Source organism: Moschus berezovskii, chromosome 5 (assembly GCF_049115385.1).
Source record: "Moschus berezovskii isolate FMDL1 chromosome 5, NW_MosBer_1.0, whole genome shotgun sequence".
Classification (NCBI taxonomy): Eukaryota; Metazoa; Chordata; class Mammalia; order Artiodactyla; family Moschidae; genus Moschus; species Moschus berezovskii.
The window spans coordinates 16,612,427-16,639,794 of NC_142464.1; positions in this window are offsets into that span (position 1 = coordinate 16,612,427).

Genomic DNA, 27,368 nt, shown 5'->3' on the forward strand with positions numbered 1-27,368 from the left:
TAAATTCAAATAAATGACAAAGTAAAGGATACAATATTTGTAAATTTTGAATTAATCAGATTAATTATTAAAACATACTAGTCAATTGAGTGCTAGACATGCTTCAGTTCAGTTCAGTTCAGTTCAGTCGCTCAGTCGTGTCCGACTCTCCGCGACCCCATGAATCACAGCACGCCAGGCCTCCCTGTCCAGCACCAACTCCCGGAGTACACTCAAACTCATGTCCACAGAGTCGGTGATGCCATCCAGTCATCTCATTCTCGGTCGTCCCCTTCTCCTCCCACCCCCAACCTTTCCCAAAATCAGAGTCTTTTCCAGTGAGTCAACTCGTTGCATGAGGTGGCCAAAGTATTGCAGTTTCAGCTTTAGCATCAGTCCCTCCAATGAACACCCAGGATTGATCTCCTTTAGAATGGACTGGTTGGATCTCCTTGCAGTATAAGGGACTCTCAAGAGTCTTCTCCAGCACCACAGTTCAAAAGCATCGATTCTTCGGCGATCAGCCTTCTTCACAGTCCAACTCTCACATCCATACATGACCACGGGAAAAACCATTGCCTTGACTAGACGGACCTTGGTTGGCAAAGTAATGTCTCTGCTTTTTAATATACTATCAAGGTTGGTCATAACTTTCCTTCCAAGGAGCAAGCGTCTTTTAATTTCATGGCTGCAATCAGCATCTGCAGTGATTTTGGAGCCCAAAAAAACAAAGTCTGACACTGTTTCCACTGTTTTTCCATCTATTTCCCATGAAGTGATGGGACCAGATGCCATGATCTTTGTTTTCTGAATGTTGAGCTTCAAGCCAACCTTTTCACTCTCCTCTTTCACTTTCATCAAGAGGCTTTTGAGTTCCTCTTCACTTTCTGCCATAAGGGTAGTGTCATCTGCATATCTGAGGTTATTGATATTTCTCCCAGCAATCTTGATTCCAGCTTGTGCTTCTTCCAGCCCAGCGTTCCTCATGATGTACTCTGCATATAAGTTAAATAAGCAAGGTGATAATATACAACCTTGACGTACTCCTTTTCCTATTTGGAACCAGTCTGTTGTTCCATGTCCAGTTCTAACAGTTGCTTCCTGACCTGCATACAGGTTTCTCAAGAGGCAGGTCAGGTGGTCTTGTATTCCCATCTCTTTCAGAATGTTCCACAGTTTATTGTGACTGACACAGTCAAAGGCTTTGGCATAGTCAATGAAGCAGAAATAGATGTTTTTCTGAAACTCTCTTGCTTTCTCCATGATCCAGCGGATGTTGGCAATTTGATCTCTGGTGCCTCTGCCTTTTCTAAAACCTGCTTGAACATCTGGGAGTTCACGGTTTACATACTGCTGAAGCCTGGCTTGGAGAATTTTGAGCATGACTTTACTAGCGTGTGAGATGAGTGCAATTGCGCGGTAGTTTGAGCATTCTTTGGCATTGCCTTTCTTTGGGATTGGAATGAAGACTGACCTCTTCCAGTCCTGTGGCCACTGCTGAGTTTTCCAAATCTGCTGGCATATTGAGTGCAGCACTTTCACAGCATCATCTTTCAAGACTTGAAATAGCTCAACTGGAATTCCATCACCTCCACTAGCTTTGTTAGTAGTGATGCTTTCTAAGCCCCACTTGACTTCACATTCCAAGATGTCTGGCTCTAGGTCAGTGATCACATTATCATGACTATCTTGGTCGTGAAGATCTTTTTTGTACAGTTCTTCTGTGTATTCCTGCCACCTCTTCTTAATATCCTCTGCTTCTGTTAGGTCCATACCATTTCTGTCCTTTATCGAGCCCATCTTTGCATGAAATGTTCCCTTGGAATCTCTAATTTTCTTGAAGAGGTCTCTTGTTTTTCCTATTCTGTTGTTTTCCTCTATTTCTTTGCATTGATCACTGAGGAAATCTTTCTTATCTCTCCTTGCTATTCTTTGGAACTCTGCATTCAGATACTTATATCTTTCCTTTTCTCCTTTGCTTTTCGCCTCTCTTCTTTTCACAGCTATTTGTAAGGCCTCCTCAGACAGCTATTTCGCTCTTTTGCATTTCTTTTCCATGGGGATGGTCTTGGTCCCTGTCTCCTGTACAATGTCACGAACCTCCGTCCAGAGTTCATCAGGAAGTCAAGAAACACCTGGAGTAACTGGCAAATTTGGCCTTGGAGCACGAAATGAAGCAGGGCAGAGGCTAATAGAGTTTTGTCAAGAGAATGCACTGATCATAGCAAACACCCTCTTCCAACAACACAAGAGAAGACTCTACACATGGACATCACCAGATGGTCAACACCGAAATCAGATTGATTATATTCTTTGCAACCAAAGATGGAGAAGCTGTATACAGTTAGCGAAAACAAGTCCAGGAGCTGACTGTGGCTCAGATCATGAACTCCTTATTGCGAAGTTCAGACTTAAATTGAAGAAAGTAGGGAAAACCACTAGACCATTCAGATATGACCTCAATCAAATCCCTTATGATTATACAGTGGAAGTGAGAAATAGATTTAAGGGACTAGATCTGATTGATTGAGTGCCTGATGAACTCTGGACGGAGGTTCATGACATTGTACAGTAGACATGCTTCAGGGATACCTGTATCCCAATTCATGATATATATGGCTATTTTCTTTAGATTTATAATGTTTGAATTTTATAACAGTATTATCAAGATGATAGTTAATACTGGTAAAATATTACCAGTGATAAAACTTTTTATTTCATTATTTTAAATAGTTTACTGTCCTTTTTAATCATATAATGATTCTAACAAAGAAAAATAAGTATTTCATTATTTGGTTATGACAGACATGTTTTGGAGGTTCTATAAGCAGATCTATAAATAGTCAAAAATTAATAAGTATATTGCATTACAAAATATGTCAGAGTTGAAATTTCTGGGCCCTTTAAAAAGTGGTCATGCAATGTCAACTTTGAGAATATTACTTTTTATATTATTTCAAAGAAAATTATTATTCCAACCTAAATTTGTCCTAAAAATCAAATAAGAACCTGTATACGAGACAGCAAAGGAGACACAGATGTATAGAACTGTCTTTTGGACTTTGTGGGAGAGGGCGAGGGTGGGATGATTTGGGAGAATGGCATTGAAGCATGCATATTATCGTATGGGAAATGAATCGCCAGCCCAAGTTCGATGCATGATACAGGATGCTCAGGGCTGGTGCAATGGGATGATCCAGAGGGATGGGATGGGGAGGGAAGTGGGAGGGGAGTTCAAGATGGGGAACACATGTACACCCCGGGAGGATTCATGTCAATGTACGGCAAAACCAATACAATAAGGTAAAGTAATTAGCCTCCAATTAAAATAAATTAATTAAAAAAATTTTTTTAATTAAAAAAAAAAAAAGAACCTAATTCTCTGAGGAGCACCAGGTTTCTCCAAGGAAAAGACAATGAAACATTTCAACACAAGAGAAGAGATCCAGATATACCATACTGCAAAGTTTCTCTATTTTCTCGTATTTCTGGGTAAAATAAGCATTAAATGTATAACTTACTTTTAGTATGTAAAGAATTTTAGTAAAAGAGGAAAATCATCTAAGAAAATCTGAAAGCAAGGCAACACTAAGAATATAGATAAGGCAAAATTTATTTTGAGTTAAATACATGCTAGAATTTTTAATGTTATAATAAGATTAACTATGTAAAAGCATTAGTATGTATATGTATGAGGTGAAATATTTGACAACTGCCAAAATGTGAAGCTATCATGATGAATGGTATAAGTCTGCCATCTGTGTGATATAAATCTTCTATTTCCCATGACTCTTTCATGATTAAGCAAAGCATTTGGAAGTGTAATAGACATGGTTTTGCAATTATATATGTTTTATAAGCCATGATAATTGTATTATTTTTATTCTAATTTCACACAGAAAATACAAGTTTACATTTGCATTTAGATGGCAAATTTCATGCAAAAATGATTCAATTATTTTAGTATAATTTGTATTGAAAAAATAAGACTGAAGTGTAAGGTATTCTTTTTTGTTTTTTATTTTTGCAGTTTTATAATTCTATATTTGCCTTTGTTCTTTTGTTCATTATTTTATTACCCATAAATATTTAAACCAACCAGAATTGAATATTAAAGTCATAATATAATCACATGTCTTCCCTAGCATATTACTTTTTTCCCAAACTTGAAGTTTGTTAACAAACACAATCTGAAATAATGGTAAAATATTAAGTGGTAGTCAACTTACCATCAATATTAAAAATTGAAAAGAACAAAAATACCTTAGTAATTCACCTTGCTCTTTATATCATCTGCCATTTCTGAATTAATATATTTCCTTTTATTATGTGTTAATAGACCATTTGTTTTTCAGCTCAGATGTAGAAATCAATTGAGTTCCTTAGAGAATCAAGTTATTATTCATTAATTAGGACAAATTTCAGTTGGAATAATCATTTTCCTTGAAATAATGTAACAAGAAATATTATAAAAATTTGGGTATTGCATGACTATTTTTAATAGGACTCAGAAATCTCATCTCTGATATATTTTGTAATATAATGTCCTTATAAAGTGTTTGACTATATACAGATCTTAGTACGTCTCATACATTTTATTGACAGAGACACGGTGCAAAAAGGAGGAAAATTTTGTCTTTACTAGCTGTTCGGAGAAGGCAATGGCGCCCCACTCCAGTACTCTTGCCTGGAAAAACCCATGGACGGAAGAGCCTGGTGGGCTGCAGTCCGTGGGGTCGCAAAGAGTGAGACAGGACTGAGCGACTTCACTTTCACTTTTCACTTTCATGCATTGGAGAAGGAAATGGCAACCCACTCCAGTATTCTTGCCTGGAGAATCCCAGGGATGGCAGAGCCTGGTGGGCTGTCATCTATGGGGTCGCACAGAGTTGGACATGACTGAAGCGACTTAGCAGCAGCAGCAGCAGCAGCAGGTGTCTTTACTAGGGCATAGCATCACCCTACTCACACACATGGTTCTAGGGATAAATGTTTTAAACTTTTTGAGTTAAAGAAACAAATATCTTGAACAAGGCGTTGTATTAAAAAATTACTTTGCTCAATAGGAGATGTAGTACAGACATTCTACATTTCTCTAAATTAAATAACATTTCTGTTTTTGCCAGTAAAGATGACTCAGAATTGAAGCACAATATAAAAGTCAAGATTGAGGTTATTGCTAGGCAATGGAGCAGGAATGCTGATGATATAATGAACTTTTTGATCAAATGGCACTCAAAATGAGAAGCATTCCAATACTTCTTTTCAAGTGGGGATAAGTTGCTATACCTCTTGTGCATTCTGTTTGGGGTCAGTACTAGATAAATGACTGACATTACTGAACTAGAGAAAAGATCTCAACAGAGAATTTACAACAGAGACAGGGTGGATGTTGTGTTGGCATCTTGTAAAGGTGAACAGGTAAATGTAATTTCTATAGATAGTCAAAGTAAGTTAAATGAGAAGAAAGTCCTGTCAAATAATGTTATTTGTATTCCAATAAAATAAAAGGTATTCCAATATAATAGAAAGATACAAATTGTGCCTAAAACATTAATATCAGAGAAGAAGTTAAGGTCTTCACTGATGGTCTGTTGGTCAAGAATCTGTTTGCAATGCAGAGTTCTATCACTGGTCTGGGAAGACACCATGTGCCGTGGGGCAGCTAAGCCCGTGTGCTGCAATGAAAGATCCTTCATGACACAACTAAGACCAAACACCGACAAATAAACAAAATTTAAATTAAATTAAATAAATAAAAATTCCAGTATTCTGGGGAGAAAAAGTAGAAATTAAGGCTAAAAGCATTATAAAGCAAGGAAAAATAAAATTACAATGGTTTTGTAAAATAGAAACAGTAAAATACAGAAAACAAAAAATTCTTTCAGAACAAAATATGATTAAAACAAGTTTAGCAGGAAAAAAAGTAAAATAGAAAAAATGATATTCTTTATCCTTATAGTCAACCAATATGATGCTTTTCCTATATCTTTGAAATTGTGTCTAAATTTTGCATTAAATATGTAGAGAATAAAAGTCAAATAAGACTACTTAAGAATAATTTTTAAGAAACTTAAACTGAAATCATATATTATCTAGAAATAATAATACTTCTTAAATTCTTTCATTTCAGTTCAGTTGCTCAGTCGTGTCCCACTCTTTGCGACCCCATTAACCAAAGCACGCCAGGCCTCCCTGTCCATCACCAACTCACAGAGTCCACCCAAATCCATGTCCATCGAGTCAGTGATGCCATCTAACCATCTCAATTTCTGTCGTCCCCTTCTTCTCCTACCCTCAATCTTTCCCAGCATCAGGGTCTTTTCAAATTAGTCGGCTCTTCAGTATACTATGTTAAAATATTTGTAGATATTTAGATGCTTTTATTGAAATGTAATGTCAAATTTTAGAATATCCAACTTAATAAATCAAAATATAAAGCAAAATAATTAATAAGCACACAGAACTTAATTAAAAAGATGAAATTAATATGGAATGTACCAAATGGAATGAGGAATAAATATAAATATAATATTTTTTAATTGAGTACCAAGCACCAGATTGATGCTGTTGAGTAATTGTCTAGCTATGCCCAACCTAGTGTATCTTTTTGTGGGATGATGAGAATTCAGGGGATCATTTGTGTTCTGCTAATTCTTTAAACTTATTTTACTAATAATGCCTATTTAGTATTTATATCACATGACATTAGTCACTTGTGTATTTGTGCTGGCTTTGTAAAATTCAACTGTAAAAATCAAATATAATAATTCAGAGGCTTAATGAAAAAGAAATGCTTATTTCTCTAAAATGTGACAATTCAAATGGCATGTGACTCTGGTTCACATGGTTATTTATGGATCAAAATCTCATCTATCTTTCCATCAGCTTCTCAATGTTTCATTTTTATGTATGAAACAGTTTTGTGGGTGTTTCCATGTTCTAGTTTGTGCAAAGGGAAAGAACACTGAAAATATTGGGTTTTTTTGTTTTCTCTTTTAGGCCCAGTGTAGAAGTATACATCTCTTCTCATCTAACATTGGGAAGAACTAAATCAAATACCTACACTTAGCTTTCATAAGAGCTGGAAAATTCACAGCCAGTCAGCCAATCCCTGCTGCAACTCTTAGCAGGAAAGTGGTAGAGAATGGATCTTGATAAGCTCCCAGCCACCTTACCAAGGCAGTCATAGAAATGTTGCAGGTTCTGAATGTTTCTAATTATTAGTGTAGATAGGTTTATGTGGTCACTTTATTATTTATTTTAAAATGTGTAAAATTAATATTTGCATAATTTTTAAAATACAGAAAGTAATCTGTTCTGCCTATGACATTGTTTAATTTCTGAGAGATAAGAAAATGTACAGTAGAAAAAAGTTGACAACAATTTACAGAGGCTTTAGTTGAAACATATACCTTAATTTTTAAATCGATATATATATTCAAATTCATTAGAACTTAGTTCATCCTACTGTATGAACTGCTATGGAACATGAAAAAAACTTCAAATTTCCTTTATGTTCAGAAAAATACATGATTATTTTAATACCTATAAGGGAGATAGGCAGTGAAATTCTTTATTTTCTATTAGTGGTGTATAGTCTATATAAATGGTACTCCTATGGTTAGAAAAACAGTTGTTTTTCTAAATATTTCAGTTCAGTTCAGTCACTCAGTCGTTTCCAACTCTTTGTGACCCCATGAACTGCAGCACGCCAGGCCTCCCTGTCCATTACCAACTCCCTGAGTCCACCCAAACGCATGTCCATCAAGTTGGTGATGCCATCCAGCCATCTCATCCTCTGTCGTCCCCTTGTCCTCCTGCCCTCAATCTTTCCCAGCATCAGGGACTTTTCAAATGAGTCAGCTCTCCATATCAGGTGGCCAAAGTTTTGGAGTTTCAGCTTCAACATCAGTCCCTCCAATGAAGACCCAGGACCGATCTCCCCTAGGATGGACGGGTTGGATCTCCTTGCAGTCCAAGGGACTCTCAAGAGTCTTCTCCAGCACCACGGTTCAAAAGCATCAATTCTTCGGCACTCAGTTTCTTTATAGTCCAAATCTCACATCCATACATGACCACTGGAAAAATCATAACCTTGACTAGACAGACCTTTGTTGGAAAAGTAATGTCTCTGATTTTTAATATGCTGTCTCGGTTGGTCATAACTTTCCTTCCAAGGAGTAAGTGTCTTTTAATTTCATGGCTGCATTTACCATCCACAGTGATTTTGGAGCCCAGAAAAATAAAGTCAGCCACTGTTTCCACTGTCTCCCCATCTATTTCCCATGAAGTGATGGGACCAGATGCCATGATCTTAGTTTTTTGAATGTTGACCCAACTTTTTCACTCACCTCTTTCACTTTCATCAAGAGGCTCTATAGTTCCTCTTCACTTTCTGCCATTAGGGTGGTATCATCTGCATATCTAAGGTTATTGATATTTCTCCCGACAATCTTGATTCCAGCTTGTGCTTCCCCCAGCCCAGCGTTTCTCATGATGTACTCTGCATATAAGTTAAATAAGAATTGTGACCATATACAACCTTGACGTACTCCTTTTCCTATTTGGAACCAGTCTTTTGTTCCATGTACAGCTCTAATTGTTGCTTCCTGGCCTGCATACAGGTTTCTCAAGAGGCAGGTCAGGTGGTCTGGTGTTCCCATTTCTTTCAGAATTTTCTACAATTTATTGTGATCCACACAGTCAAAGGCTTTGGCATAGTCAATAAAGCAGAAATAGATGTTTTTCTGGAACTCTCTTGCTTTTTCAATGATCCAGAAGATGTTGGCAAGTTGACCTCTGGTTCCTCTGCCTTTTCTAAAGCGAGCTTGAACATCTGGAATTTCATAGATCACGTATCACTGAAGCCTGACTTGGAGAATTTTGAGCATGATTTTACTAGCCTGTGAGATGAGTGCAATTGTGCGGTAGTTTCAGCATTCTTTGGCATTACCTTTCTTTGGGATTTGAATGAAAACTGACCTTTTCCAGTCCTGTGACCACTGCTGAGTTTTCCAAATTTGCTGATATATTGAGTGCAGCACTTTCACAGCATCACATTTAGGGTTTGAAATATTTAGAATAGGGTTCTAAATGTTTAGTTGTTTTAAAAAATGTTCATGCATTGCAAGAACATATTCTATACTAAATAAAGGTGAAGATTTAAAAACTAAAGGAAAGCAGTGTAAATACATGTAATCTTATAGAAGCAATTCTCAATCCATGTTCATGAATTTAAAATCAAACTAGCCACTTTCTATTTTCTACATTTTAAGTAATGTTTACCATCAGGAGGAAGCAGCACAGCACTTAGACTGTTACTTGCTAAGATGCTGCATCTGCAGCTCAGTTTTTCTTTTTCAGATCTGAGATCTCAGAGTACGTTTTCTCCAAAGAGACTTCTAGTTCTTTCCCAAGATTTATAAGATTGTTTTCTGCTCTTCAAAATGCCAAACAACCAGGTGTCAAGTTGGTCAGCTGGAGCAATGAGTCAATGTGAAAGTAACAATCAGGCCTTTAGTCAATCACCACAACAGTGTGAGCAAGAAGGAAAAAAAGCAAGGGACCAGCTGCCCAATGTTCAATCTTCCCCGCACAGAATGGCACCAGGAAGGGTCATGTGGATGCAACTCAGATATGGGGTATCTTCTTTTTGCCAGAAGCCCCCATTCCTGCTAATGGACCTATTTGTCTTGGAAGGACCAGGAGAAGAAAGCTAGTGAATCAAACTATTGAAAAATCCCTTGGCCAATTCCTCTGATATAGCCTCTGAATAGAGGTGCCAGGATCAAGTGCTTGAGTATGGCCGGTCTGGGGATGGAGTAAGGTACTTAATCTCTACTCTAATGCCCTGCGGAAATCTGCAAGGCATTGTTGTGCACCAAATCTCATGTGAGGTGAGCAGCTTCAAACTGTGATTACCGATGGCTGACTGAAATATCACCCAAAGATTCTGTCATACAGTAGACTCCTCAAAGCAGCACCTAGGATTCTCTTAAACATGGATGTGATCCATCCTGATTTGCTCTGTGATTTATGTATTTATATCTTTCTTGGTCTTTATGGCAGAAACTTTCATTGGTAGAAGGTTTTACTGTTTACCACATCTGTTTCTCCTTTTTCTCCAGGACTACTGGAGGATCATGCTTATTTGACCCCTAAAAGTTAGGCAGAACTATGTCTGGTTTTAGAAAAGTGATGGGTATTAGTTCTGGACCAATATATTTGTCAGTGAAAACTAGCCTGTGTTTTCATTCCTTATTGGGGAGATAATGATTACATGTTCCAGATGGTAACTAGAGGACATTGGAGCATAGTTTAAATGTTTATCCCCTGGTTATAGTTGATTAAAATTTGCATTCAGCATTATGTTTAAAATTAAGCATTGTTTTCACATCACATTTGCTCTTTTATACTGTATTTTAATGATAAAAAAAACTTTAATTTATATTTCTCCCTCTTATATCACACATTTTCTCAAGAATCACTGTCTTTATTAGGAGATGTTGTTACTAATGAAATGTTTTAAAATCATTATTACGGTCTCCTCTAATACATTGGGAATCAGTTTTATATATCATTTATTTAAAAAGGTGATTTGATGTCACTGATTCAGGAATGTCTTAGAGTTATATACAATATAATGATTAGAACTGACCAAATTAAGTCTTGAAGTGATTTAAGAAAAACATTTAATTGAAGAAATGGTTAGCAAAATATATATGGACATAAGAAGTGGGAGAATTGAAATGGAGACAACTAAATAAGTAGATTTGATCTAGGTGGAAAAGAAAATTAAATTGAGAAGTAGTTATTTTGATTCCAGAGAGCCACAATAAGTCCACTTAAAAGCATGTGAAAAACTGTATGTCCTATTTAAGGTATAGATGATCATGAAATAAATTCACTTTGAAAAAGAGGTATAATTGATGTCCCCTGCATTAGTATGGGAGAAGGCAATGGCAACCCACTCTGGTACTCTTGCCTGGAGAAACCCATGGACGGAGGAGCTTGGTAGGCTGCAGTCCATGGGGTCGCAAAGAGTCGGACACGACTGAGCGACTTCACTTTCACTTTTCACTTTCATGCATTGGAGAAGGAGATGGCAACCCACTCCAGTGTTCTTGCCTGGAGAATCCCAGGGACCGGGAAGCCTGGTGGGCTGCCCTCTATGGGGCTGCACAGAGTCGAACACGACTGAAGCGACATAGCAGCAGCAGCAGCATTAGTATGTAAAGTACAAAATTTTGAATTAATGAAACATACATTAGAAGATGATGTTTTACCTTTAATGTGATTTTACCTTTGTAATATTCTCTTTGAAAAAGAGACATGATGGGGTTTATCAAAACAATATAGTATCCATAATGATATAACAATGATGATGAATGTATTTTAGAAAATTGATAATTATCAGAATAGCTGATAAATAGGAGTGGCATTGATGAATTCAAATTTATATTCATTAGCAGCATAATTAATCCTGAATAGATAACTTTAAGTCAGCTCAATTCTGGTTATTTAACTAAAAGCCTTTAACTGAAATATCTCTATATATAGCCATAATATCTTCCAGTTACTGGAGAAAATTTAGTGTTAAATTCAATTCTTGTATGAATTTATATGCGATAAAAGCAATTTAATCAAAGTATATTTTGACATTTCAGAAAATGACAAAATTAATTATAATAATGAAACATCGATTCTTTTTCTTTATATTGTTTATTACCTCAATCTGCAGTAAGCACTACAAAACTAGAAAAGAGTTTGGTAATCTCATGTTCTGAAACCGTAAATGCTAATGTATATAAGTTTTGAAAAGATTTTTGTCACTTTATTTCTTTAATTGAAGGATAATTGCTTTGTAGAATTTTGTGGTTTTATCTCAAACATCAAGAATTAGCTATAGGTACACCCATGTAGAAAATTATTTCAAAATGTCTGTTCTGAAAAATGTTTTAACTAACACATTAGAGGAATGCAAGGAAAGAAATATTTGTTATTTTAAAAAGAGGTCTTTTTAACATCAAAAGACAAATATAATGTTTAAAGTATAATTAATGAAGTAAAAAAAGTAATAACTTTCTTTTCAACATCATTACTGCTTATGAATTAATTCTATTTTATACATTTCATAACATTTTCAAATGAAACAATGTATCTAAAATGTTTAAAAATATAGTAATATTATGCATAAAAACCAGGCTAACTAACTCAAAATCTTTCCCATTGGGTATGGCAAGAGTGAACGTCGACATTCTAGGAATCAGTGAATTAAAATGGACTGGAATGGGTGAATTTAACTTGGATGACCATTATATCTACTACTGTGGGCAGGAATCCCTTAGAAGAAATGGAGTAGCCATCATGGTCAACAAAACAGTCCGAAATGCAGTACTTGGATGCAGTCTTAAAAATGACAGGATGATTTCTGTTCGTTTCCAAGGCAAACCATTCAATATTACAGTAATCCAGGCCTATGCCCCAACCGATAATGCTGAAGAAGCCGAAGTTAATCGGTTCTATGAAGACCTACAAGACCTTTTAGAACTAACACCCAAAAAAGATGTCCTTTTCATTATAGGGGACTGGAATGCAAAAGTAGGAAGTCAAGAAACACCTGGAGTAACTGGCAAATTTGGCCCTGGAGCATGGAATGAAGCAGGGCAAAGACTAATAGAGTTTTGTCAAGAGAATGCACTGGTCATAGCAAACACCCTCTTCCAACAACACAAGAGAAGACTCTACACATGGACATCACCAGATGGTCAACACCGAAATCAGATTGATTATATTCTTTGCAACCAAAGATGGAGAATCTCTATACAGTTAGCGAAAACAAGACCAGGAGCTGACTGTGGCTCAGATCATGAACTCCTTATTGCGAAGTTCAGACTTAAATTGAAGAAAGTAGGGAAAACCACTAGACCATTCAGATATGACCTCAATCAAATCCCTTATGATTATACAGTGGAAGTGAGAAATAGATTTAAGGGACTAGATCTGATTGATAGAGTGCCTGATGAACTCTGGACGGAGGTTCGTGACATTGTACAGGAGACAGGGACCAAGACCATCCCCATGGAAAAGAAATGCAAAAAAGCAAAATGGCTGTCTGAGGAGGCCATACAAATAGCTGTGAAAAGAAGAGAGGCGAAAAGCAAAGGAGAAAAGGAAAGATATAAGCATCTGAATGCAGAGTTCCAAAGAATAGCAAGGAGAGATAAGAAAGACTTCCTCAGTGATCAATGCAAAGAAATAGAGGAAAACAACAGAATAGGAAAAACAAGAGACCTCTTCAAGAAAATTAGAGATTCCAAGGGAACATTTCATGCAAAGATGGGCTCGATAAAGGACAGAAATGGTATGGACCTAACAGAAGCAGAGGATATTAAGAAGAGGTGGCAGGAATACACAGAAGAACTGTACAAAAAAGATCTTCACGACCAAGATAGTCACGATAATGTGATCACTGACCTAGAGCCAGATATCTTGGAATGTGAAGTCAAGTGGGCCTTAGAAAGCATCACTACTAACAAAGCTAGTGGAGGTGATGGAATTCCAGTTGAGCTATTTCAAGTCTTGAAAGATGATGCTGTGAAAGTGCTGCACTCAATATGCCAGCAGATTTGGAAAACTCAGCAGTGGCCACAGGACTGGAAGAGGTCAGTCTTCATTCCAATCCCAAAGAAAGGCAATGCCAAAGAATGCTCAAACTACCGCGCAATTGCACTCATCTCACACGCTAGTAAAGTCATGCTCAAAATTCTCCAAGCCAGGCTTCAGCAGTATGTAAACCGTGAACTCCCAGATGTTCAAGCAGGTTTTAGAAAAGGCAGAGGCACCAGAGATCAAATTGCCAACATCCGCTGGATCATGGAGAAAGCAAGAGAGTTCCAGAAAAACATCTATTTCTGCTTCATTGACTATGCCAAAGCGTTTGACTGTGTCGATCACAATAAACTGTGGAACATTCTGAAAGAGATGGGAATACAAGACCACCTGACCTGCCTCTTGAGAAACCTGTATGCAGGTCAGGAAGCAACAGTTAGAACTGGACATGGAACAACAGACTGGTTCCAAATAGGAAAAGGTGTACGTCAAGGTTGTATATTGTCACCTTGCTTATTTAACTTATATGCAGAGTACATCATGAGGAACGCTGGGCTGGAAGAAGCACAAGCTGGAATCAAGATTGCTGGGAGAAATATCAATAACCTCAGATATGCAGATGACACTACCCTTATGGCAGAAAGTGAAGAGGAACTCAAAAGCCTCTTGATGAAAGTGAAAGAGGAGAGTGAAAAGGTTGGCTTGAAGCTCAACATTCAGAAAACAAAGATCATGGCATCTGGTCCCATCACTTCATGGGAAATAGATGGAAAAACAGTGGAAACAGTGTCAGACTTTGTTTTTTTGGGCTCCAAAATCACTGCAGATGCTGATTGCAGCCATGAAATTAAAAGACGCTTGCTCCTTGGAAGGAAAGTTATGACCAACCTTGATAGTATATTAAAAAGCAGAGACATTACTTTGCCAACCAAGATCCATCTAGTCAAGGCAATGGTTTTTCCCGTGGTCATGTATGGATGTGAGAGTTGGACTGTGAAGAAGGCTGATCGCCGAAGAATCGATGCTTTTGAACTGTGGTGTTGGAGAAGACTCTTGAGAGTCCCTTATACTGCAAGGAGATCCAACCAGTCCATTCTAAAGGAGATCAATCCTGGGTGTTCATTGGAGGGACTGATGCTAAAGCTGAAACTGCAATACTTTGGCCACCTCATGCAACGAGTTGACTCACTGGAAAAGACTCTGATGTTGGGAAAGGTTGGGGGCGGGAGGAGAAGGGGACGACCGAGAATGAGATGGCTGGATGGCATCACCGACTCTGTGGACATGAGTTTGAGTGTACTCCGGGAGTTGGTGATGGACAGGGAGGCCTGGCGTGCTGTGATTCATGGGGTCGCGGAGAGTCAGACACGACTGAGTGACTTAACTGAACTGAACTGATTCATTATTTACAAGGGCCAAACAAATCTGAAGCAAGAACAGAAAACAACTTATGAGAATACATTTTTCCCCAGGGCATCATTATAATAAAATCCCAGTAATAGAAATGTTCCTAGCAACATCAGTTTAGGTCATTTTTCTAATCCTCATGAATGACAAATTCAAAGACTTTTACAGTGGGACATGTACTAGAGGGAAATATTGGAAGAAAAAGTGAAAACAAGAATCATCACTGAATTTTCACTTTTTTTCTACCATTTGGATGAAAACTAAATGGGAATTTTTAAAAAGAGGTTAATTGTGCCAAATATTTTTTTGAGATAACTTTAGTTCTATCTTCATTCTTCATATATATATAAATTTTTAAATATATTTTATGTATTAATTTGCTGGATAATTTTTATGCTGTTTTTTTATGTGAACTAACAAATGGAAAGAATGGGAAAGGCATGCCAGCAGGAAGACAAAGATATCTATTTTCCCACGAACATCATTGGCATTGACCCTGTAAACCATAAAGAGAAGTGTCAACAATAGATGCCCTTGAAATGATTCTGGCAGAGGGTCATCACTTATAAGCTCTGCAATAATAAGACAAATCTTTATGTCAATATCCCAAAAAATCTACTGTGAAATGTTTATCAAGAAAAAAACTTCTTGCAACATTTTTTGATAAAAACTCCATCAACCATGAATATTTTACTTCCCTTGGAGAAATGTGATATTTTATAAGAGAATTAAATATTTTACAAGAAAATAAAATATTGTGATACTTCCCAAGTATATCTTTATTTTGAACACTTATTTTTTTTTTAAGTTTTTAATTGTAAAGGTATACTTTCTCTTGTCATAATTGGAGTAGAGAATTACTAATGGCATGTAGTGGCCTAGTGGTGTTAGTGTTAGTTGCTCAATTGTGTCTGATTCTTTGTGACCCCACTGACCCTCCAGGCTCCTCTGTCCATGGAATTCTCCAGGCAAGAATACCAGTGTGGGTTGCAATTCCCTTCTTCAGGGGATCTTCCTTACCCATGGACTGAACCTGGGTCTACTGCACTGTAGGAACATTTTTACCAACTAACCCAGCACCAGGGAGAGAGGCATACTGTTTGGCATCCTATGTTACACAGAGCAGATTCAATAGCAAGGGATTATCCCATCAAAAGAGTGATCTAGTGGACAAATTTTAACTCTTATTGGCTTTGGCTTAACACTTCATTTTTCACATGCTGTGTTCTATCATTAGGAAATTCAGTAAAATATTTTAGGTATCTATGTATATATTCAACCTATGGTTTAATAATGTACCCTATAAATAATTACATACTATATAAAGCAGTCCTCATTTGAATATGACTTAGCAGTACCTTTTGCAAGCATGTTATGAATAAGGATTATATTTGTGATCTGCTTATCACCTGTCATACTAAGAGTAATGCTCAGTTTGTTGTGTGTTTCTTTTTCCTTTGTTATTCCATTTTTGTCCTCAAGTTTCATGAATACCACAGACTTTCATGACAGTAAATACTCTAAAGTCTTAGGAAGATATATTTGTGTTGTGGGAAAAATGGTGACTGTGTAATATTTAGCTCACAGACAGTGCTTCCTCAAACTCTGCAAGCATCTTAGTCTCACTTGCCAACAAGAGGAAAAACACACCTAACCTCACACTGAGTCAAAAGGAAAACCAGCAGCAGTGAAAGAAATTTTTAAAAAATTAAGGAAATTTTAATAATGGGTCACATATCCTGTTTTGTGTTAAGACAAACTCTGTAGACTTCCATCTTTGTGGACAAATCAAGCCTGGTTTTTCATACAAGCCACAGCCATCTAGCTTGAAAATGAAGACCATTTTAGAATATTCCTATTGGAGACATCCATGGCAAATCAGTCTGCCATCAAGCCTTTCAGAGACTAACCCTTTCATATTTCCCAATGCATTTTATCACTCTAAGTCCTTAGTATTTTCTGGACAAAGACATGAGGAATGGCAGCCTCTGAAAGACAAAAGACTTTATCTGAATTTCAAAGGTCTGAAGTTTTCAAGCCTCAGATTTGCTAAATCTCCTTACTCCATAAATGAGCATTACTGGACAAAGACGTCTGTTGCAAAACTTAAGACAGGATAGTATTTTGAGGTTCTAACAAAACCAAGATCAAGGACAACTTTCCTTTTTAACATTTCTTGAAAATGTTTGTAGACAGAGGATAGTACTAGGTGAAAAGGAAAGTATTAAAGGATAGGTGACGGGTAAGCCTCAGAAAAGATGTTTGGAGTGAATATTTCAAGTTTGAATCCTTTTTTTTTAATCTTTTGCCTCTGTTCATGAATGCATTTACTCAGCAAATATATTGTGGCGTCATTCTGGGTAATAGTTACTGAAAAGCAAATTCTGCTTAAAAACACAAAACAATACAAGCCCCTAACAAGACGAAAATGCAGTGATACTGAAGCATGGCCTTCTGCTCATTATCCTTTGAATAATTATTTTTAATATACCTTTAACTATGTTTTAAATAAAATCTTTTCTTGACAACAAATGTTATATTTGGGTATATTATCTGAATTTACTTTAAAGAATGTTTTAAATAATCAATATTATATATTTTGGAAATGTCGAATCTTAAAGAAAAACAAAACAACTCATGACTGTTTCTTCTAAATATTATAAAGCTATCAGTAGGATTTTTATTTATTTCCTTACAGAGAGTTAGAATTTTTTTACTACACATCTACTTTCAACTAGTGCCGTGAAACTAAACAAGTAATCAAAATTTTTTTAATATATAGAATAATTCAGTTACCCAAGCTTCAAAGAGTCCATACATTTATCCTCTCTTCAAGGATAGAATAATCAAACTCATACAATTTGAGTGCTCTAACCAAAAGTCTTCTGTAAGGCTTATTCCCAATGATCAACAGCTTGTTTTTCTTCTCACAAATATTTTTGAAGAATCATTTAAGACTTGATAATAAAGAAATAAATTTTTGAAGCAATAAAATTAATGTCCTGATATTTGCTTTTGTATAAAAGAAGAACTTCATCTTGACTCAATAGATTAATTTAGTAGCTATCATGCTGGAATTCATCCTCCATAATATCCTTTATCTTATAATCAGTAGGAAGTGGCTATTCAGACATTATACTTAAAATGTCAAGCAGAGATATAAAGGGTAGAAGATATGAAAGCAGAAAGTCTTCTTTGAATGGTTATTAAACAATGATTATTTACAATGTGCATATATGCAAGCAGGTATAGTAAAAATATGCAACTAGTTACATTGTTTGGCTTCTTCCATAACATTGATAATATGAAGCCAGTGTAATATTTCAAACTTCCCTGATGGCTCAGATGGTAAAGAATCTGCCTGCAATGAATGAGACCAAAGTTTGATCCCTGGGTTGGGAAGATACTCTGGAGAAAGGAATGGCAACCCATGTATTCTTGCCTGTAAAATTCCATGGACAATGGAGCCTGGAAGGGTACAGTCAATGTGGTTGCAAGGAGTTGGACAAAATTGAGTGACTAACACTAGAGTAACACTAGAGTTAGATCATTGGGCTTCTTCTATAACACTGATAATATGAAGTCAGGTTTAATATTCTGAGAACAATGTTGAGGGTTGAATTCAATATTGAACAATCTCTGTAAATGCTAAGAACCTGTTAATATTTAGTAACGTTTGCAAAATAAATATTCCTCCTTCATTCTATGTACTCCTTTATAATGTGACTTTACAGTTTGTCCCCTAGACAAAGACAGTGCTTCCTTGCCTGTTAACTTTGGGCTAATCATAAGGTTTGCTTTGGCTGACAGGATGTTATACCAGACTTAATTTGTAAACAGAGGCTTGAAATATGCCTGTGCCAATGAGCTTGCTTCTTTCTCTTGTTCCATCTTATAATAAAAACTTATCCTTTTCTGGTCAATTATCAAGAATAAATAAATAAATAAGACTTGTAAAGCAGATCTGGGTCCAACGTGGAGGTTGGAGCCAAGTCCAACTTAGACCAGCCAACAATCAATGGAAATTCAGATGTATGAGAGTAATGATTATTGTTTTAAGCTAATGAGATTTGCGCTGGTTTGTTACACAACATTATTGTCACAAATAGAGCTAATGTTTTCTGTCTTTATTTTATTAATGAGAGTGAAAATAGAGAATTCTTTTATAAAGAGTAATATTATAAGAATTAGAGAACCTTCAAGTAATTAAAACACAGTCTATTAAATCATTACTAGAACCCTTCAGCCTCAGTGCTGTATTTTGTCTTGTGAACCTATCTTAATGATTCTTAATAGTTTTGACCCATAGTCATTAAGTCACTATGATGTTTTCATGATGAACATCAATTTGCTGAGAATGACACTGAATAGCCAGTCTATCATGGTTAGTCTTTATCTCTAGGTCCTGTTGTCATGTCATGGAAAACAGTAAAATGATACTGTTCAAATTTTAAAACTGGAAAAAAAATTCATATACATCTGAGATATCTATTGATACTAAGCAAATGCATTTAGTAAGAGGGCTTGGTAATTAAAATGGTAATAATAAAAGCATGTTGGTGGGTTAACAGATGTATGAGTTATGTAAGAAATGAGATGAAGTTACCTTTTCCTTAAAGTATTAAAATTGATAATGAAGTTAAGTATAATTTTTATTTTTTTTTCCAATTTTATTTATTTTTTTCAAGTTGAACAGACTAAATTTCTTTAAACAAACTTACTTATACTCCAGAGTCCTTTAAAATCTTAATAGCATTTATACATTGAAGGTATTTGATTTTCTTGTAACTAGCACTTCAAATGCAACAAGCATTTGAAGCAACAAGCATTTGACCCAACAAGTAATATTTTCTACAGTTCATAACTTTTATAAATAAAATAAATTAAATGTACAGTGAATAAGTTCTCTGAAATATTTCAATATTTCTGCAGGTTTAGTAACATTGTAAAATACATTTCAACTAAAATTCACAAATCTAAAAACCTGTTAGGCATTTTTAGGCGTTTTAAGATGGAAATGAAGACCAATGTTACATCGTAATATGCCAATTACAAATAGTACTTCAAATAGCAAATACTACAGTTTGTCCCAAACTTTAAAAACTATTCATGAACTCAACACTGAACTATTGATGGCTATGAGAATTGTTTCCTAGCCTTTTTGAAAATTTCAACCCATTTACGTTTAAGGTAATTATTGATAAGTACGATCCTGCAGCCATTTTCTTTATTGCTTTGGGTTCAAGTTTATACACTCTTTCTGTGTATCCTGTCTATAGAAGATCCTTTAGCATTTGTTGGAGAGCTGGTTTGGTGATGCTGAATTCCCTCAGCTTTTGCTTGTCTGTAAAGCTTTTGATTTCTCCTTCATATTTGAATGAGATCCTTGCTGGGTATAGTAATCTGGGCTGTAGGGTATTTTCTTTCATCACTTTAAGTATGTCTTGCCACTCCCTTCTGGCCTGAAGAGTTTCTGTTGACAGATCAGCTGTTATCCTTATGGGAATCCCCTTGTGTGTTATTTGCTGCTTTTCCCTTGCTGCTTTTAATATTTGTTCTTTGTGTTTGATCTTTGTTAATTTGATTAATATGTGTCTTGGAGTATTTCGCCTTGGGTTTATCCTGTTGGGGACTCTCTGGGTTTCTTGGACTTGGGTGATTATTTCTTTCCCCATTTTAGGGAAGTTTTCAACTATTATCTCCTCAAGTATTCTCTCATGGTCTTTCTTTTTGTCTTCTTCCTCTGGGACTCCTATGATTCGAATGTTGGAGCGTTTAACATTGTCCTAGAGGACTCTAATATTGTCCTCATTTCTTTTAATTTGTTTTTCTTTTTTCCTCTCTGTTTCATTTATTTCTACAATTCTATCTTCTAGTTCGCTTATCCTGTCTTCTGCCTCTGTTATTCTACTGTTTGTTCCCTCCAGAGTGTTTCTGATCTCATCTATTGCATTATTCATTGTATATTGACTCTTTTTTATTTCTTCTAAGTCCTTATTAAATCTTTCTTCCATCTTCTCAATCCTTTTCTCCAGCTTATTTATCTGTAACTCCATTTTGCTTTCAAGATTTTGAATCATTTTCACCATCAAAATTTGAAATTCTTTATCAGGTAAATTCCCTATATCTTCTTCTTTTGTTTGTGTTGGTGGGCAATTATCTTGTTTCTTTACTTGCTGGGTATTTCTCTGCCTCTTCATCTTGCTCATATTGCTTTGCTTGGGGTGGCCTTTCCCTCTCCTTGCAGTTTGTGGAGTTCTCTTTATTACGTAGTTTCTTCGCTGTGTGTGGGGTTGGACGGGTGACTTGTCCGGGTTCCCTGGTTAGGGAAGCATGTGTCGGTGTTCTGGTGGGTGGAGCTGGATTTCTTCTCTCTCCTTTAGAAGACAATGGGCTGCTTTTCTGGGAGCCTGATGTCCTCTGCCAGTATTCAGAAGTTGTTTTGTGGACTTTACTCCGCGTTCAAATGATCTTTTGATGAATTTGTGGGGGAGAAAGTGGTCTTTCCATCTTATCCCTCTGCCATCTTGTTCCTTCCTCCCCAGAACACTGGATTCTTATATTCCACTTGGCCGTGGAGTATCTCTTCCCAGCTGCTCCAGCAAGGCGCAGCCGCTGTACCTTACCTTGGAGGAGGGGTATCTCCTCAAGGCCGCGCCTCCTGCTTTGAATGTAGATCAGCTCCTCTCGGCCCTCCAGTGCCCAAGCAGCCACCGCCTCCTGGACGTGGTACAGCTCCTCTCGGCCACCGCCCTAACCCTGGGCGCGGGGCAGCTCCTCTCAGTCCCGATTCTGCACGTGGTCGGTTGCGCCGGAGCCGGGCGTCTCCCGCGCCTGCGCCTGCGCCGCCGGAGCCGGGCGTCTCCCGCGCCTGCGCCTGCGCCGCTGGAGCCGGGCGTCTCCCGCGTCTGCGCCTGCGCCGCCAGAAGTTAAGTATAATTTTTAAATGTTTCTAAAACTGAAAAGTGAAGTTGATCAAAGAACACAAACGCTAACAGAAGAGGCCTGGTGTTTAATTACCTTCAGATGTTCTTACCGCTCCTTGGCTAAAAACTAAATAAAAGAATGTTGTGTCTGAACTGAGTTGTTTTCACATTCATATGTTAAAGCCCTCACTTGGAAGCCCCCAAGAATAGGAAATAGAGCCTTTAAAATTTAATTAAGTTAAAATAAGGTCATTAAGTTGCACCTTAATCCAATTTGACTGGTGTCCTTACAGGAGAAAGAAATTTGGACACAGAGAAACACTAGCGATATACACACACAGAGGAAAGGTCATGTAAGGACACAGCAAGAAAGTGGCCTTCTGATAGACAAGGAGAGAGACTTCAGGAGAAACTGAACCTCAGGACACCTTTATCTCTTAGACTAGGAGAAAATGAATTCCTTTTGTTTAAGCTGCGCAGTCTGTGATACTTTCCTTTGGCAGCCCCAGCAAACTAATACAAAGAGGCAATGCAGAATCATGGTGGCGCAGGCAGGCAAGAGGTGGAGCCATGAGGAAATGTAACCACTGAGAGTTAAGTGCAATGCTGAGTAGGTGATGTCTGTCTTCCCCTCATTCTTCATTCTAACCATCCTTGCCAGTCAGAGGGGAAAATACACCTGCCTATTCCATAGCTGCATACAGAGTTTCAAGGACTCTGTTAATTAGCTTCAGATAAAATTGGAATACCTTGTTTACAGTGAGAGTGTTTCTCAAAATTCATCAGGTTTAAGTGCTGATGTAAAATGTACTCTTATTTTCATTGCTTTGTAGGCAGCTTCAACTTTAGAGTTGATCTCTTCTATCTAGGGTAATTCAGATGTGTAAGTCTTAATTTGAAAATAGTAATGTGCGTGCATGCTCAGTCATGTCTGACTCTTTGCAGCCCCATAGACTGAAAGCCGCCAGGCTCTTCTGTCCATGGAATTTTCCGGGGAAGAATACTTGAGTGGGTTTCCATTTCCTACTTCAGGGGATCTCCTGACCCAGGGATTGAACCCACATTGCTCTCTCTCTTTAATTTGATTCTTTTAACGTATCCTTTATAATTAAAAACTGTTTTTATGTTAGTTACAATGTAAAAACTGCTTTTACATTGCTGCTGCTGCTGCTCAGTCGCTTCAATCATGTCTGACTCTCTGCAACCCCATAGACAGCAGCCCACCAGGTTCTTCTGACCACAGGATTCACCAGGCAAGAACACTGGAGTGGGTTGCCATTTCCTTCTCCTAGTTTTCATTATCTGCTCTACTTATTTTGTCTCTTTCTTCATGATTTTTAACTTTCTGAAATTTTAACCAAAGTTTTATGATATTTCTTCCATTTAATCTTTCATGTAAGAGTTTATCTATCCAATAGAGAAAATTCTTTCAATTTATCTCCTGATTATTTTCAGGAAATATGTATTTCTTAAATCCCACAGACTGTTTTGTGCTATAAAAGTACTCCCTGACAAAACTGAATGTTGCCATTTATGTGAAATCCTAGAAAACAGCCAAGGTTAAGAAATCTTCTCACCCTTTGTGTTCTGAAAAAGGGTTTGCTGCAAAGGACTTATATCCCCATATAATTTAAATAAAATTCATGGACACCTTTTCCATGTGTACTTATAACAAGACCAGACATTGATCCTTCAAATTCTCATTCTTTGTCTCATAAATGACAGGCTGATCAATTGGAACAAAACACTTTTTAAACAAACTCTGATTAATTTTCTCTCCCTGCCAAAGGTACCTGAACTTTGACCTACCTTCAACCTGAACCAGCGTACCTGCCCTCCTCAGCCTCCCCTGAGAATAAGCCAGTGTTCAGGTAAAACATTCTCTGATCTTCTGCCCAATCATGCCCCTTCCATCCATCCCACTTGCCCATACTTGGTTCCTTCTAACCTTGTTCAGTTCACTCTATAAAAGAACCCTTGAGACACTTGTTAATATTATGATCAGAATATTCTCCCTGCTGCAATAGTGCCATTCCCATGTTGAAACAGTACTTTTCTTCTTCTTGGAATATTCTTTCACATAAAGTTTCTCTTTACTAAGTTTGGCTCTGGTTTTCATTTTACATCCTAAACTCAATATCCCTCACTGTCTTTCTCTTTCCTATCATTGTTGTTCAAATTGCCACCTCTCTCTTCCAAAATTCTAATTTACAATGGCTTATCTGTTTGGATATTCAGTATGGTTTTCTTTCTTTTCTTTTTCTGGCTACTAGAACATATCAGGTACATTGTCAGAGGATTTTGAAAACTACTTACAGAATGGGTTCAGGTACTAACTTAAGTGGACCCCAACTTCTGATTTATTGACTATACCAAAGCCTTTGACCAAAAGCCTTTGACCAAAGCCTTTGGCTGTGTGGATCACAGCAAACTGTGGAAAATTCTTCAAGAGAAGGGTATACCAGACAACCAGACCTGCCTCCTGAGAAATCTGTATGCAGGTCAAGAAACAAGAGTTAGAATTGGACATGGAACAACAGACTGATTCCAAATCAGGAAAGGAGTACATCAAGGCTGTATATTGTCACCCTGCTTATTTATTCAACCTCTTGTCATCTTTCTACACTTCATAAATCTGTTCAAGGAAATGATTCTCCAAAATCTCTATTCATGAATTCATGCCCTGGGATATTCTGCTTGTGGTCTCCCAGATATCATTTGACCTAAGGGAAAAACATCATGTAACTATTTTCATTTCGTTGGACCACATTTTTTATCCTAACTCTCAGACTTTAACTCTATTTGATTACAGAGACACTAGTGGTTGGTACAGAGTTAAGGAGCACACTTAGCAGAAACACTTTGTACTGCCATTGTCCATTATTTTCACAGTAACCTTCTGTAGTGTTAATAGTTTTCCTGGTCTTATATCAATACTATGCAATTTTTGTGTTCCCCAAGATATGGAAATATTTTTAATTTGTTGAGGAAAAAAAGAGCTTGAATATGATCTCAGAAAGATCATTAAAGGCAAGAGAGTGGGGACTCTGCCGGTATAAAAAAGCAAGAGGAGAAGATCCAATATTCTTTGTAATTCTGGACAGTTATCCAAGCCAGTGAACTTAGGTATTTGCTATAGCCAGGGCTAAAACAAGCAATCCGTCAGCTATAGAAGCAATTGACAAAGTGATATCACTGCCTTAAGTAAGAAAAATGACCCTTTCCCAAGCATGTAGCATTGAAAATGCTGTTGCTGATATTTATGGAAAATGCCCAAAGAAATATAGCTTTTTACATCACTTCCACTGAACATTTCTAGAAGAATTTATTTGTTTGTACTTGTGATCACACATCAAAAAAAAAAAAAAGTAAATGTTTCTGATGCAATAAAAACTAGCCAAATACTTTGATACTACCAAATATGTCAAGCTACTGAGAAACAACAGAGTTTTGATTTCTGATTCTGTTGCACTCATAATTAGAATAAATATAAATACAAAATTTGCAAATTAATGTAGTACACTTACACCAACTAAAAATTGCTATATCGCAACTGAATTCATAACGGAGAGTAGAGATTTTAGGTAAGAATGGTCTATGAAATTATCTTTTATTATAGTCAAACTTTATAAAATGGCAAAAGAATAAATAAGAATTTCAGTCAGTATAGAAGAAAATCAATGAAGCTGGCAAAAAGAAATAAAAAAGGAAAAGTAAAATTGATGCTGAAATAACATCAACATTATCAACCATTCCTTAGTGAAGCTGAAACTCGAATACTTTGGTGACCTGATGCGAAGAGCTGACTCATTTGAAAAGACCCTGATGCTGGGAAAGATTGAGGGCAGGAGGAGAAGGGGATGACAGAGGATGAAGTGGTTGGATGGCATCAACAACTCAATGGACATGGGTTTGGGTGTATTCCGGGAGTTGGTGATGGACAGGGAGGCCTGGCGTGCTGTGGTTCATGGGGTCGCAAAGAGTTGGACATGACTGAGCGGCTGAAATGAACTGAACTGAATATATTTGGAACTTGAAAAATAAAGAGAATTTAACTCTTTGTTGAATGTATGGTAAAGGTTTCTGGAAATTATCTAGGGAATATCAACATTTGGTTCCCCAGAAAAGATAGGATGGGACCAATATTGATGAATTTCTTTTGATAAGTATATATTTATAACTGATATAAAAAATAATATGAAATCTTGATGCAGCATGCTAAGAAAAACTTTATTTGTACTCTATCTGCTACTGACTCAATCGGATGCTTTCTAATCTGTGTTGAATTTAATAGGAAATAATATTTGTTGCCCCTGATTGGATGATGAAACTATTTTGGCTAATTATATCAATTAAGATGCTAAAGTACGGACCATTCAATGTAAGTATTAAATCAACTTTTAGACATTTAGTTTTCATTCATATTGATTAATGAAAATTGTAGATCATTTGAAACCAAATAAGTCAGAAATCAAGGACAAAATACATTGAAGAGAACACTGACAATAAGGAAATTGAGCACAAAATTATTTCAATTAAAATTTTTTCTGTGCCACAGAAATAAAAAGAAAATATATGCATAATTCTATATCAACTTTGAAATAAAAAATACATTTTTGCAGAAAGTTTAAAATATCAACTTAAAAGTGTGAGTGGGAATGATTAGATCAATAACAGTTGTAGAAATTTTTTAAATGGTAAATAATTATTTTCAAGAAAGTGACTGAATCCAGATGAATGTCAATTCATTCATTTATTCAAAACCTATTTATTACTCTCCTACACTGTGGCAGGCACTGAATTAGGTGCCAGATACTCAGTGGTGAATAAAACTAGTGTGGTGGTTGTATTTGAGGTTGAAGAAGGGGGAAAGGCAGCTAAGTGTTATAAGTATTTTTTAGGAGATTAGGTTCATAAAGGAGCAATCTCACTCTGATCTCATTTTGGAAAACTAACTAGGTGAAGTACCAGAAATGATAAAGAGTGGAGAGTTAGCATTCTTGGCATTGAAAAAAATAAGAAAATAAAAGTGACTATCTGATCTTGGTTTACAAGTAAAATGTCAGATGAAAATGTGATCTATGATAAAGCAGCAAAGAAAAAAAATGAAAGAAAACATTGTTAGATTTATTGACTAAAATTTCTTCATATTAAAATGTCATGAAGGTGACAGAATGGCAAATGACAATATCTAAAATGTTAAAATATGTAGTAATGAAAAATTTGTAAGATGTTACATGAAGTTTAATATATAAACTAATCTGCAGTAAGTCAAGGAGAACCAATACCCTTAAAATAGAAAATTTTCAATAAACATGCATAGGACATTCACAAATTACTTTTGAAGAAAAACAATGTTGCCAGTAAAAATGAGTATTTTGGTTCTCCTAGGCAATGGCAAGCCACTCCAGTATTCTTGCCTAGAAAATCCCATGGATGGAG